Source organism: Phragmites australis, chromosome 19 (assembly GCF_958298935.1).
Source record: "Phragmites australis chromosome 19, lpPhrAust1.1, whole genome shotgun sequence".
Lineage (NCBI taxonomy): Eukaryota > Viridiplantae > Streptophyta > Magnoliopsida > Poales > Poaceae > Phragmites > Phragmites australis.
In genome coordinates, this window is record NC_084939.1 from 12415363 (window position 1) to 12428094 (window position 12732).

Here is a 12732-nt window from a genome sequence, read left to right on the forward strand (position 1 = left end):
AAACATCCACTTATCTAGTCGTTCTGTAGATTATGTCCCATTTGTGCATCGGTCCACAATACCCTACTCCATAGCAATTAATGCTACAGGACGGGGTACTGCTCATCTACTTTGGTCATGACTTTGTTCGCTGGAAGAGGTGCTTCGAGAAGAAAAATACTTGAGTAGACATCAATAAATACGATTAGACAGGTTAGGTATGGACGTCCCGCGACCAGCAAGGCTGGTCACGAGATCATATTATATCGCAAGAAGACTGGTCGCGCAAACCTTACACTGGTCGTGCGAGCTAAAGGCTAATCGCGCGATGAGCCAGGGTTCATAAAATATCCTCCGTCGATTGTCATATCCCTCGTAACGCCCGTTAGCCAGGATACCCCTTACTCAGCACTATGATATAAATATTATTGGAGTAAATTCATACCTGAGCCGGCACGGCACGACAATAATACGACGTGCCGAGGATTATGCTTAGACCTTTCTAAAGTTAATTTGTACTGTTATAGTATGGCACGGTATATGGATCATAGCCCGTGAGTATGACATAATGTGACACACCATATGAGGGGACTGTATCTACACGGCACGGTGTAAGTTCCAGCACTAATTAGATTTGGCAGCTGAGCAATAAGCCATAGGCCCAGGTATACCATTTTTCATTTCTTCAACCAAACATTTCCTATAAACCCCGAAAACACCCCAACGCATCATTTTGCCGGCCAGGCCCATGCCCCCATCTCCCCGCCTCCCTAGCTTCCCCAAGCAAATCCTTGGCGTTATTCCGCCTCTCCAGGTACTCTCCCCTGCCTCCGCCATCCTCTTCTTCCCGCTCAAGCCCGCCTCCCACCTCCACCTGCGGATCCCCTCCCGTTCCACTCTCGCCTGCCTCGCCGCGACGCCGAAAGTGCCCATTCGCATCGCCTCGCTGGCCTTCCTCGGGGACGACCGCAGCAAGTGGGATCCCGTCTAGTGCGCTGCCCTCCTCCGCGGCGGCGAGCAGGTTGTCTCTGTGCTCCAGGAGATGCTCACGCTGGTAAGCGTGTTCTTCCGCCATTTCTTCGCTTGCTTCACTGATGAACGAACTGTTATTCTTTTTTCAATTGTTTTATAACTGTTTTGTGGTCATTTGGATTAGGAAATGAACACACTGTTTCGTAGGAACGCAATTGCTTGGATTTTCAAGCTTATTAGTTTTTTTTTTAGACAAAAAGTTGAGCTGTTTCTGCAATGATGAAATGTTCTACTGGTTTCTTCGTTGGTCGGTGATAAACTATAGCATCCTATTGTCCTCTTGGACTTATTGGCAAAGAGGTGTCTACGTTTTGCTCATTGCTACAATCAGATTATCCTTCATTGCGTTCTTGTACGCTCGATTAATTTGGTCTAGATTATAATTTGCACTAAAATTATCAAAGAACTATCGCTGGGGAAATATTGAATGCTGAATCAGCTAATCTCAGGCTGCTGTGCATAAATAAGTTATTATTCATGTGATGTGACAAAAGATCGAAAATTTGTTTGGGACCCGAAAACCGCCCCCCCCCCCCCCAAGCGATTTTCCGATATTCGCGAAAACCGGAAAATTCGGTCGAAATTCAGCGAGAATTCGGATAAATTTATAAATCAGAGGCAAAATTCGAGCGAACCGACCATTTGATAACCGCTCGAATTCCATCGAAAACTGACCACATTTCCCGCATTTCGTTTGTGATCAAAAACCGCTCAAATTCCATCGAAAATCGTTCGGTTTTATCAAATTTCAGTGAAATTCAAGAAAAACCAAAAAAAATAGCTTAACTTTGTAAAATCGATAACTAATTCATCAGAGCTTCAAATCAAGTGAAACAAATTTTGTTGATTTCCTTATAACATGATCTACATGATAAAAAATATTTATACTCATGAAAAAGTTGTATATTTTCTATGAGAAAATATATTTGCTAAACCAAGTTAAATGCATAGTTAATTCTTTACTAATCCAAAAATCATGAAACAAATTTTGTTAGTATTTTTACATGATTCTATGTCTTTTAAAAATACATGAACTCATGAAATATTTATTGTAACATGCAGGATTGTGTAAATGTGTTGCAACTAGATTAATTTATAACCCATCACACCTCCAAAATTAGTGAAATAACTTTTATTAGTTTACTTATACTATGCTTTATGTAGGAAAAATAATGGTAGACATGAAAAAGTTAATTACAGTGCTATTTCTTAACATGTTCACTTTATGCTTGTGAACTTTGTAAAAATCATGTTGAAATTAATAAAACTCTAAATGAAGTGAAACAAATTTTAAAGATCCTCTTTAGATACGTCCTACACAAAAAAAATATGTGTTTGCCTGTTAAGCTTTTCCTTAACGTGATAGGCCCAATCATCATCTTCATACGGCTCATTTCAGTATTTTTCTTTTTTTCTTTTCAAACTTCCTCCATATAAAATATGATGCAAACAACATTATTTTTGAAAAAAAAAAATCACATAAGGTTTTAGAATTGTCTCTAGTATTTTTATAATTTTTTGTGATTGTTTTATTTTTTTGAATTTTTTGAATTCAAATTCGAAAACCGGTCGAATTCTGAATTCGGTGCAGACCGAATTGACCGGTTTTCGTGAATATCGAGCGGTTTTTGATGATTTTTCGAACCCTAGATGTGATTAAATGGTTATCATTGTTTGATTGATTTGATTTGTGTATGCTGTTGGTGTTGGCAGATGGAGGACATGGAGATGGATGGTGCATTTGAGCTGGTCGCTGTGGAGCAGGTGCCGCAGGGAGTTACTGGAAAAACGGTCAATGAGATGGAGTGAGGCTTTCTTATGGCACTTGATTACATGATACAGCTGGCACAGAAGGATGCAGATGATGAGGTACTTGATAGTCATTGCCTAGCTCAGCTAAAGTACTAGGATTCTGCATAATGTCTCTGTATCTCTGCTTCTCTAGAGGTCATCCATCCTTATGTGTATTAAAGAGCATAACTCAGCTATGTACTGTTGGTTATGCCATATTGTGATTGCTTTTTTATACCAAGACAGTGTATCTTTTATACAGATGTTTCTTTAATTGTAACTGTGAAATTAAACATGCTTACCAGAATACCCAAAGCCGTCTATATGTATTCACATTAAGTTACAAGTTATTTTGATCTGAAATAAATTTAAGTTCTAAAAAGATTGAGGAAATTGCATTGTGTCGATGTGATAACCATGGGATGCATGAATGCTCCGAGATAATGTTTACAATCCTGCTACATGCATTTCCTTTTTCTTTTTGTTAGCTTTTCTACATGCTTTACATGTCTTTTTTATTATGGCAGCGCAAGTCTCTCCTTGAGGGTAATTAGGCAGACAGTGCTACACCATCTAACAAAGAAATGCCCTCTGCATGTAAGTCTTGTTCATAGTTCATTGTTATTCTGTGTGTGTCAGTGGGCATGCACGTGACCACTGACAAATGCTACTTTATTTTACAAACCAGGTTCAGGTTGTTGGACTCCTCTCTGCCAGACTGAAAAGAGAGAGCAGGCATGAATTGTTGCGCCGTGTAGCTGCTGGTGGAGGTGTGTTTAAGGATGATAAAGGTCTTAAGTGCCAAATTCCTGGGGCAAATCTTAATGACATTGCGAACCAGGCAGAGGTAAGTTGAAGAGCATGAGTACAATTGTACTTTCCTGATAGTCTTTTATGCAATAGCGTAATCTTCATAGCCTTTTTCTTCATTTTATAGTCAGCAACTAAGATTAATGTAAAATCAACCAACTTTTGAATCAACAGTATTGTTGGTGCATTAAGCATTGGCTCTAGATGCTACGTGCTAATAGTATTTTGCATCGTTGCTATGATTACATGTCTGAAATGAACTTAACACCCAACCTCTTTGGAGTGGCCCATGTGGTGTCGTATAGTGTTAGCCCCACATTGGAATTTCACAGCGAGCAGTACTAGCATCAATGTCTCTTGGCTCAAACATAACACCTCTGGTTAACCTGTTTATGCGAAGCGAGCACAAAAGCATAAGTAATGTGCTATGTGTCTGTAGCCTATCCACACGAGGGTTGGGTGTTGTCCGAATTTTGGACCCATGGTGTTACACGACCATAAAAAGTAAGGAATCCTTCTATAGATTGTTCTGGAAGAAATAGAAAATTGTAAAATGAAAACATTGCAAAGCATTGGCATGGGACCACGGCCACCAAGCTCTCTAACTAGCAAATTTTGGATATCTTGTTTGCATGGTACTTGTTAGCTTTAATACCCCTCATGTCATGGAGCTTGACCATAGTCACAGGTAACGGGGTTGAGGCCGCGTTCCACGACCCCGGGACGTCCCAGATCGAGGGTTGCGATCATCTTGGTTCACCATCGGGATGCCGTCGGGTCACGAATCGGCAGGTTGAGGAACGACAAGAGAGAAAGGAACTAGGACACAAGAGGAGAGGAAGGGGAGATGAAGCATGGAGAAGAACTGAGGGGAGGCGGTGAGCGTCGGAGAGAACTACAAGTCATGTCAACGTAGTAGCAGCCTGATTGACACACCGACGGTGTCAAGCGAAGCCAAGAGCACATGAGAGATGAGGAGGGCACTGGAGAGTGATCATGACAGCGGCGATGCTTCTGACAGGAAGAAGAAAGAACTAGCGAGGGCGAAGAAGAGGCGGCTGCATGCTGGATCCTGGAGCCATGGAGTAGAAGAATCGTGGTTAGGGCATTTTTGTGTGGGTGGGCTTGTGGGCCAGCAACAGCAGCCCATCTCATGCTTACTTCCTTTTTTCTTTTTTATGTAACATGTTTTGGATCTTCTACGTCTACTTGTGTGTGGTATATAATAACTAATGGACCTGGTCCATCGACCCATATTGTTGGGGTCATCGACCTGCAGCCCGGACTCTCATCTGGAAGAACACTACCCCGTTTGACCCACATTTTTAGGAATCTTGGACCCTCGTCCCTCTATCCCGTTCCTTGACCTGGTCGACCCGGGATTCTAGTGACTATGAGTCTGCTATCAGATTTGGTATTGTGAGGTGTTGTATGAGAATGCATGGTATCAAGAACAATGTAGATGCATACCGAAACACCAGAGATGAAGGAATATGACCAGAGGGAAAGATATGATGAAGCTGAGCAAGAATTCTCTAAGCACAACTTCAAAAGAGTACAAGAGATTGTCACTTTGTAATAACCCTCTTGAACATTTTGAACCCTCTGTGCCCTTAGTTGCTTGTACTTTTCGATGAAATTGCATGTTGCCCTTTGATGAAATTGCATGCTTGCTCTAGGTTCAGCTGCCAAACCTTGTTCTATATAGTTCCTTGCCATCCAATAAAGAGAAGTAGGAATCCTTTTCCAAGTAGGATTTGGATTGCTTTTAGCCTTTCTCCCTCTATGTCCAAAGAGGATATGAGTCACCTTCCTTAACAGCAATTATATGTGCTATGCAATGAATATTTTGCATCATCTGAAAGTGCCCACAGCACTGTTATTTGAAACTGCAAATTTTAAGCACTTCATTGAGTGCCCAGCCTTTTATTTAGAGAGGAAGGAAGACAGAAAACCGAATGATAAGAGTTCCTTCAAGTACATTACAAATATATCCCGTCTCACTCTGCTTAACACAGTACGGGTGAGCAAAAGGTCTCAGGATCGAAAACAGAGATCAAGGATAATGTCCTCGTTTTGATACAGTTTTCATCAATTCTGAATGCTAGTATGTGCAGTTGGAATTGCACAATCTGAAATATATTTGAAACTCTCAAAATTGAACAGAGACAAGACGCTAGAGGTGAAGATCAGTCCATCTCACTGTGCTTCGTGGAAATGATAAGGTAAAAAGTAATAACGTTAGGAGATGAACTGCTTGAAGTAGTTAATTTATTTTTGTTTCCATGTTGAAGAATGTTCCTCAATCTTTTAACCTTCTTTGGGTTAATATTACAGTCAATGGAATTGAGGGACACCATCCCTGATCCAAAACTTCTTGGAAGACCAGTTATAGTAAGAGAGGAAGCTCGAAATATGATGGGAGGTGGCCTTTTAGATGAAAGAAATGATCGTGGTTTGACTACTCTCCCTGAGGCAGAGGTATGTTTTAGACTTGGAATTCCTCGTCTCATTGTTAGAATTTGTAATGGTGTGACCAGTTGCAGAAGTATCCTTATACAAGGGTCTTTAGTGTATTTAGATTACTTATATATTGTCCTTGAGACATAATTCAGGGAAATCGTCAGTTTGTCTTTGCCCCTGTATACTTCTGTGTCTACTGTTACATGTGTTAGACGAATATCTCATGTGCTATGTAATTACCTACTAGTGTAGGGTGCTTCTTGCACTTTGTACATCTCTCTTCACTCCTGTATATCAGCCCTTTGGGTAATAGTAATAACTTGAGCGGTATATTCTAACATGGTAACAGAGCCATTCGTACCCTCGGTCCAGGACCTCACCGTCGCAGTTGGTGCAGCTTCACCTTCTCTCCTTCTTCTCCCTTCCCCATTCAGCTACTCAACAGCAAGCTTGGCCTGCCACCTGCCCGCTGCCCAACGCGTGCGCCCGCCGGATCTGCACAACCAGCTGCTGGTGTTGGCTGTCGTTCCGATGAGGACCCTGGCGGAGGGCTGCTGCCTGCTGCTACTTGGGTGAGTTGCCTTGTCATGAAGGGTTGTTGCCTGCTGTCTACTCGCCTAGGTGAGTTGCCACCAACACCCTCTGCTCCTTGGGTGAGCAGCAGAGAAGTCCATCCCATCTAGGGTTACCAAAAAAATAAAAAGAGAGCAGTCAGAGGAGACTCCTACCATCTTGATGGCAGCCTCAGGGAGAATGGGTGCTATTCTAGTTTCGCAGTGCCCGGTTTTCTTCCATGGCACCAACTTCTGTGAGTTTGCAGTGCACATGGAGATCCACATAGCTGGCCAGTAGTTGTGGGGCTACCTCATTGGTGAGCGGACACGGCTGTCTTTCCCCACTGTTCCGACTCCACTCACTTACCCAGTGGATGCTGCTGGTGATGTCAAGACCACTCTTCTCGATGCTTTTGAGGCTGAGATGGAGACTTACCAATATGATCTCGCCGTGTACGAGACTTGGCTGCGTGAGGAGGCTTGTGCTAAGGCCATCCATCTTGTTTGCAAGCATAGAGGTTGATCTCTCAATGTCTATTGAGGGCCTCACCACTGCTCAGCTGATGTGGGCTCTCCTACATCGCAACTACAAGATTCGCAACGTGGTGCTGTACATTGCTGTTGTGGAGGAGGCTTAGTGCCTCAGTCTCTTCACTAGTTGGACTTCATTGTGGAGGAGTTTCATTGTCAGATGTCCTTAGTTTGGCAGCTCCTGGATAGCCTTGGTGCAGAGTTCTGTGGTACTGGCACTTGCAAGTGATGTGACCGCCACCGGACTCAGAGGGAGACTCTCTGTCTTCACCAATTCCTCTCTCAACCTTGTCTTGAGTTTAAGACTGACAGATTGCAACTACTGACACGCCCTTCGCGCCCATCGCTTGATGAGGCGATGCTTGAGCTGCGAGCTGAGGAGACACGTCTTCGAGCGGGGGGGGGGGGGGGTGTGAGCTGGACTCAACAGACCACCTTTGTTTTGGATACTAGAGTCCCTTTGGCTCCCACACCTCCCCAGATGCCTCCACCTCCTTTGACGCCACAACCCTCTGCAGTGGTGGTCGGGGCCTCTTCTAGTGCTGTCAGCGACTACTGTGACAAGACAGTCCACATTGCTAAGGTATGTCGTAAGAAGCAACGAGACAAGCATACATGTCATGGTGAAGGCTCCTCTCAGGGATTTGGTGGTACCTCCAATCAGTTGAGCTCTCGCTCGGTGTCTATCGCAGAGCAAGAGGTCCTCGCGTTGTTCAGTCGCCTTACTACCGTAGCTTCTACCTTAGCACCTGGAACTACTGCTCAGGTTTCTAGTTCCACACCACCTCCTCCTTCTTGCACAATTATATCATCCACATGGTTTCTTGATTCTATTGCCTCTTTTCACATGACTCTGGATTCGACTCATCTTTCTTCTATGTCATCGATGAGTTCACCACTCACAGTTCAAGCAACATATGCACCTCCCTTCCTATTGCAGAACGGGGCACTCTCTTCTTCCTCCTTTTATTTTCCTATTGTCTCTCATGTTCCTAAACTCGCGATGCAGTTTTTATCTGTTGGTCATATCTGATCATGGATGTCGTATCATTCTTGATGCTGACTGTTGTTTTGTTCAAGATCTTCATATGGGGCTTTTGGTGGGGATTGGTCTTAGACGTCATGACTCTCGGTGCCTCTGGGAGCTTGATTGGTTGTGTCATCCTTCAGCTATTTTAGATAGTTAGTCATCTAGTTCTCCTACTTTCGTGTTAGCTGCTTCCTCTACCACCACTCTGTCCTGACATTTCTTACTTTGTCCACATTCTTAGTCAGTTTGTCTCTGCTCCCACTCAACTCCACTACACCCACCTTCATTGTGTTCTGCGATATCTTTATGGAACCATTTTTCGTTGTCTCTCCTTCCCTCGCTCTAGCTCACTCGAGCTCCAGGTGTATTCTGATGTGACCTAGGTTAGTGATCTCTCTGATTACCTGGAGATCACTTGGCTACAGTAGCATTGACAGCTGAGGTCACCTAGCTACGGTGGCTACTTGAGGATTTTGGTGTGATGGTTACAGCACTGACTCCTCTCTCCTCTGACAACACTGGTGCGATCAGTATTGCTCGGGATCCGATGAAGCATGAACTCACTAAGCATATCGGTGTTGATGCTTCCTACATGAGATCGTAGGTGCAAAATCAAGTTGTGACCCTTCACTACGTGCCTTCTTGAGCTTTAGTTAGCAAACTTCTTCATGAAGGCACAAACTAGGGTGCAACACAACTACTTCGTGTCCAAATTCAGTGTCGTAGATCCACCATGAGTTTTAGGGGGTCTTAGATGTGTTAGATGAATATCTCATGTGCTATGTAATTACCTACTAGTGTAGGGTGCTTCTTGCACTTTGCACATCCCTCTTCAGTCTTGTATATCAACCCTTTGGATAATAGCAATAACTTGAGCTACATATTCGTGTAACATCTACAACATTATTTAGTAATTTACGTGTTGCAAAACTAGAGAAACTTTTCCCTTTTGCCAGTGTGAGAAATCAATCTGTTTTGCCACGCACGACTCCTATAGGGCTTTGTTCTCTTCTTTTTCCCACTTACATGAACTCAAACATGATTGACACCCATTAAGAGTGTCGAAGGACCATTTTGGTTTCCTGGCTTGTTGGCCAAACATGATTGAATACCCTTGAAACTTTTCATGGTGTCAGCTATAATGACTGAGAAATGAGATCAAACAGATTTGAGAGCATCTCCAAGAGTATTGCTATCACTCACGCTATCCTCGTTTTTGGCTAGAATCGTCAAAAATTGGTCTAACAGAAATGCCATAGCTCCCGCTAGTTTGGCGCGCACTCCATCCCTGTCCTCCCGCATGCCACATCTGGCGTGTGTCTCTCCCCACGCCATCCCAACCGCCGCTCTAGCCTATGCCCTCCCGCGACCACTCTGACCAGCTCGGGACTAGGACAGAGCCGCGCTGCCCCGATCGAAGGCATGTCCATCTTACCTCGCCAGCCTTTTCTTCCCTGCCCATCCTCCCACCGTCCTCCTAGATCCAGCCGGAGAGCAGGAGCAGAACGGAGAAGGCCCCTGCTGCCTGCGGCCTCCCTGTCCCCTACCCCTGCCCGGCCCCTGCCACCTGCAGCCCTGCACGCCGCTCTCGCCACCCTTTCCCCATCGCCGCTCGGGCCCAAGTGTCAGGTCCTCTTCTTCCTCCAGCCACCGCCGAGCCGAGGCGATCCCCTATTCCTCTCCCTGAGCATCCCACCACTCGCATGCCCTGCCGCCTCTCTCCTTTATCCCGATCCCGAATCGATTTGAATCGTAGTCTCGAGTTGGATAGGGATGAGCCCAGATTTGGCTCAAATAGTAACCAACCGAGTTGTTGAGCATATCAATTTGGAGCACCGCCGCTGAAGCTCTATCGCGCTATGAACCCGCCGGAGCATCATCGTTTTTTGTGTTGCCACCATCGAGCTTGAAGTCGTACTGCCACAGAGCTTTTTGTTGCCGTCCTCGAGTTGAATCACTGCTGCCGCTGGAGAGTTTGGCCGACCGGAGATCCGTTGCTACTGCCGTCCACTGGGGTGGGTATCTGCTATACTTGACTTGACATCGTGAGAATCGTGAAGGTTCAGAACATTTGTTCGGGTCTATGGTTCAGAACATTTGTTCGGTTCTAGTTATTAAATTATCATTTCTTCTGAATTTGCATTTTCTGATTAGCTAGTGTTAGAAATGGCAATATACATATTATCTGTTGTAGCAATTATCTAGTTATTAAATTATCATTTTTTCTGGTATATTATCTGAACCATGTCATATATTTGTATCTGCTATATAATCAGATTATCATTAGACTCCCAATTGTATTTCTCACATGTTTACCTACATCTTGTGACACAGTAACTGGTGAACAATAGGACAATAAGTGCCTTTGAAATAGGACAATTGCAAAGCTTTTCTTGTTGGTGAAAGGACTTTTGGCAAGGTTTGAACTGCCCAATAAGGGATACTATGGCAGTGCTTTTTCTGTGACTAATATTATGTCCTTTTTGTGTATGTAACTCTAAGTACGCCATGTGTTTGCCGTATGCTGAAATTCCTTCTTTTTTTTTTGATAGATTTGAATGAAGCCAGAGATTATCTTTCGTGTTGCCGAATTCAGGAATTAAATTGAGTGAAGCATTTTGTTCTGGAGGTTCTCACAGAGTAAGAGCTTTATTTTACTGTTGCATAGTTGGTTCTTATTGTTCTGCATTCTTCTGCATAGTGCAACTGAACCATTTTCCTTGTGACAGTAAAGAGAAATGAATGGCAAACTAGTGCTCGCTGCTTGTAGCAATAGCTGAGAATATAGCTGGTTGGGTGTGATTACTTATGTTGGATCAGTGTACTTGGTACAAAAATATAATTATTTTCACTTTACCTGATTATTCTTAGTTTCATGATACATCGTCGCAACTCTAAAATGTGCTAATTGGTAAATCATAGAAACTCAGGTGATGAACTATCCAACAAAAAAAAAAATCGCTCAGTTTACAATGCTCAGACCCACATCTGACATAAAATTGACCAAATGCTGTCTTTACATTTTGATTTCTAAAGTAGTAGTGTGAATTTGCATGTTTGTAGATGCAAATCATGAATAATTTTGTTCTAATCATTCGAATTTGAGACAATGAATGATTTCCTTTTCAGTTCATTAAGAATGTGATGTAATAGATATGCATACTTTCTCTGTAATGTTAAAGTAGGGTTCTGCAATGGCAGATGGATTTTATTGTAACTTGTTGAGTAGTGGAATTGATGGTGCATGTTGGGACGATAGTCGGAATTTTAGTCCAATTGGAGAGCAACCATCACAAATTGAAGAACATATCGTCTCCTCAAGACCCACCAACAAGAAATCCAAAAATTTCTTCGAGTAAGAAGACGACTTCTTAGTACAAGCATGGCTAAATACCAGTTTGGATGTAGCAATCGGGAATGAACAAAGTCGTGAATCTTACTAGGCAAGGATTCATCATTACTATCAACAGAATAAGCAATTTAAATCGGTGCACAATCAAAATTCTCTTACCAACCGTTGGGATACTATTCAAGAACAGGTTAACAAGTTTTGCAGATGTTATGATCGGATTCAGAATAGATGACAAAGCGGCATGACAGCGTAAGACATGGTATGCAACTATCTTTTTAATTTTCTTGCAGCTTTATATACTTTAGCTTCATATGTTATGTGTAAGTTTAAAAAGATATCTTCACTTGCGGATTGTTCAAGCATGTACTTTGTACCGGATGGAAGATACTAAAGGGAGATCATTTGGATTATTGCATTGCTTGAGAATTTTAGAGTGCCATCCAAAGTGGACTTCTAGATTATCTTAAAAAAAAAAAAGACGGCCTCCAATGCAAGTCTGGGTACTTCATCTCTAAGTACAACCTCAAACGATGATGAAACTGAGGCTTGTACTCCTGAATATGATCCATTGAAAAGACCAACTGGTAAGAAGGTCGAGAAAGAACGAAAACGATGAGGTAAAAGTTCTACCTCTTTAAATGGTAGTGCTGTCATGTTAGCATTGGATAAAGTGTGGTCAAAGAAGATTGAGAGGGAAGACAAGAAAGAGACCAAGAAAGATGCTCGTTACGAGCGAGCACTTGCAATGGAAGAAAAGATGATTGCACTTGAAGAAAGCAAGTAGGAAATAGAAAGAAAGAAGTTAGCACTAGAATAACAAAAGCTAGATCAACAGAGAAAACATGATGAAGAGAGGATTATGAGCATGGACATTAGTGGTATGACTGGGCCATAATAACAGTACTACATGAGCTTGCAGGCTGAGATCATCGCTCGACAATACAACACATCAGGTTGAGACAATTATGTTTTTTATAGTGCTATTTGCATTATGGTATGAACTATTTGTCGTATAAACTATTTGTTGTACGAACTATTTGTTGTACGAGCTATTTGTTGTACTAACTATAAGTTGTGTTAAAAGAACATGATATATTAATCTTCATCGTGCAGTTGGAATGCTGTAGCAACAATGAGTTTGTCATGATTGGATGAGGTCGACGATAAATCCATGAGAATATGCTTGATGA

At 42.7% G+C, this 12732-nt stretch overlaps 1 pseudogene; it reads left to right on the plus strand.

Annotated features, from left to right (window-relative positions):
- Positions 1-627: 627 nt before the first annotated feature.
- On the plus strand, positions 628-3778 carry LOC133900197 (protein PEP-RELATED DEVELOPMENT ARRESTED 1 homolog, chloroplastic-like; annotated as a pseudogene).
- The last annotated feature ends 8954 nt before the right edge of the window (positions 3779-12732 follow it).